The 2333-nt window shown below is 41.3% G+C and overlaps 1 pseudogene; it reads right to left on the reverse strand.

Annotated features, from left to right (window-relative positions):
• LOC140928365 (ras-related protein Rab-30 pseudogene) overlaps positions 1-1245 on the reverse strand; it is a 1444-nt pseudogene extending 199 nt beyond the window's left edge.
• Positions 1246-2333: the final 1088 nt, after the last annotated feature.

Consider the following 2333-nt stretch of genomic DNA (forward strand, 5'->3'; position numbering starts at 1 on the left):
AAGAAAATTCGATAGAGCTTGATTTCAAGCAAAAAAAAATCTTATTTTGACTTTTTCCATCGCTAATTGTATCAACACGATCTCGGGTGATTTCCGCAGTGGGAAGTATCAAATTTGAATAATTCATCATGAAAAAGAAGACTCAAAAAATTGATAATGGGCGATCTATAGTTCTGATCATGCCACTGAATGAAATAAATCAAGGCCGGATATTTGAAGTTCATATTCTACAGAGGCTTGCTGGGCTTTGAATGGGAAGTTTCTCCCCAAGTCTCTTTATGTAAGACACAATACTGTAACTCTTCTTAGTAACAACGCAGCTGGGGCTGTTTAGTCGATTCAAGCTCTTGCTCTTTGCATTCTCTCTCAGCTGCTCAGCTAATTCCGTGAACAAAGTCTCAATGTTGTCGTCCCACTTCGCTGACGTTTCAATGAATAACAAGTCCTCGAATTCTGCGAGATTAGCTGCAGATCTAGAGTTTACCATTCTTTTGGCGCCTTTCAAGTCCGTTTTATTTCCTACAAGAACCTTGACTGCGTTCTTGTTCGTGTAGCGCTGTACGTCCATGAGCCACTTTGGAATGCTGGCGAAAGATCCTTGGTTTGTAAGATCAAATACCATGATGACAGCATCGGCGTTTCTGTAATAACTCTGTGTTATTGAGCGATATTTTTCCTGTCCGGCTGTGTCCCAGCACTGAAGTTTAACTCTGTCGCCGTGGATGTTCACAATTTTCGAGTCCAAGTCAACGCCGACCGTTGACGTGATGTTCTCGGCGAAGTAACCTTTGGTAAATCTTCGAATCAAAGATGTTTTTCCAACGCCGACGTCTCCGATGACTAAAATCTTGAACAGATATTTAAAGCCGTTCCTAGAGGAATCCTCCATGTCTTCAGCCTAGTTTAGCTCAGCAAAAGCGTTCAGCTCTGTGGTTTCAGCGACGTGCTCAGGTCGAGTTCAAAGCGTTTCTGAATGGGAAGTGCCTGGAGTCGCAGTTTTATACCCAGCCAATCCCAGCGGTAGTTCAAGCAGAAATGGGTGTTCACTGTTGCGTGGCTATTGTTTCCGACTGAAAGAGCATAATTTCCTTAGGCTGATTTCACACATTGTAAGTGCATTATTTCGAGCAATCAAAGGAACAGAAGGTTTTGTTTACGCGTCCCTCGAGGAATTACTTGTTTGAAAATAACAAAAAAGCAGGCGCGTGCCACACACGATATTGCTCAAAACATATGTTTGTTTTCTTGCAGCTGCCTCGCGAGCCGTTCGCGTGCCAGACTAAACAATAACTCTAGACACGTGACCATTCGAGCGGACTCCAAGGCACGTGTATCTGCGAGTGGCCAAAAAAAATCTGTGGGCTCATACGTTTTAAAATTTCCATTTATAGTAGCGACTTATGTCGTTCTGAAACCGACCTGGGTTAGTGAAAAGTCGGGCAAAAATGCAAGGGACGCGTCTACGCTCGTTTCTCTGTAGGTAGAGCTCGATGTCATGTGGCTTGCAATTATTCTAGAGCTGAATTAATTGTGCTTCCAAACGACGCGCTTAGTCGCCTCCTTTACAATAGCGCACGCGTGTAAAGTGAGTTTTTATTTACCGGACATTTTCTTCTTGGCTGAAAATTTTGCGCGCAGGTAAAAGCAAGCTTAAACCTCTCTGTTTCGCTTTTCATTCAAGTATCTAACCGTCCAAAGTTTCTCACAAAGGGGACATAGATCTCAAAGGAAAAGGAAGAATAAAGCACCTGGTTCAGCTATGAAAAAAGACATTTTACAAACAAAAGCTTTTATGTGACCAAAAAATATCCTTTGTTTGAAGCAAAACTGATTTATTAGCTTGGCTGACACGCGTCCTAAGCGTTTATGCTTAAAATTATCGGTTAGCGTCGCTCTTATTATCCAATTTTCAACATTGGCTAAATTTATATCACTAGTTCACCTGCACTATGTTTTAGAAAAGAACCTTAAGTGTTCCCTGATTGCAATCAGTTCTAATTAATTTAGAGAACATTATTAAACCTTTTTTGTCTTCTAATATCCTTTGTTTTTGCTTGTGCAGCCGTTAAACCGGTTCGATCTAAAAGGAGTAAACCGTGAATTTGTGTTTTCCAGGTATATATTGCTTCAGCTAATATGCAACCCTTTTAAAATTACAGACAGAAATAACACAATGAAAAAGGGGCAAACCGTCTTTGGACTCCGTACTGAACAACTACAAACGACTTCTGTCCATGATAAATTTCGCGTCGGACGGTCATATAGTGTAATTAGGCCGGGGATCTTATACATCTGCCGCCCTTACAGTAAGTGCAACTCACAATAACTCGTAA

Source organism: Porites lutea, chromosome 2 (genome assembly GCF_958299795.1).
Source record: "Porites lutea chromosome 2, jaPorLute2.1, whole genome shotgun sequence".
In the NCBI taxonomy this organism is placed as follows: domain Eukaryota; kingdom Metazoa; phylum Cnidaria; class Anthozoa; order Scleractinia; family Poritidae; genus Porites; species Porites lutea.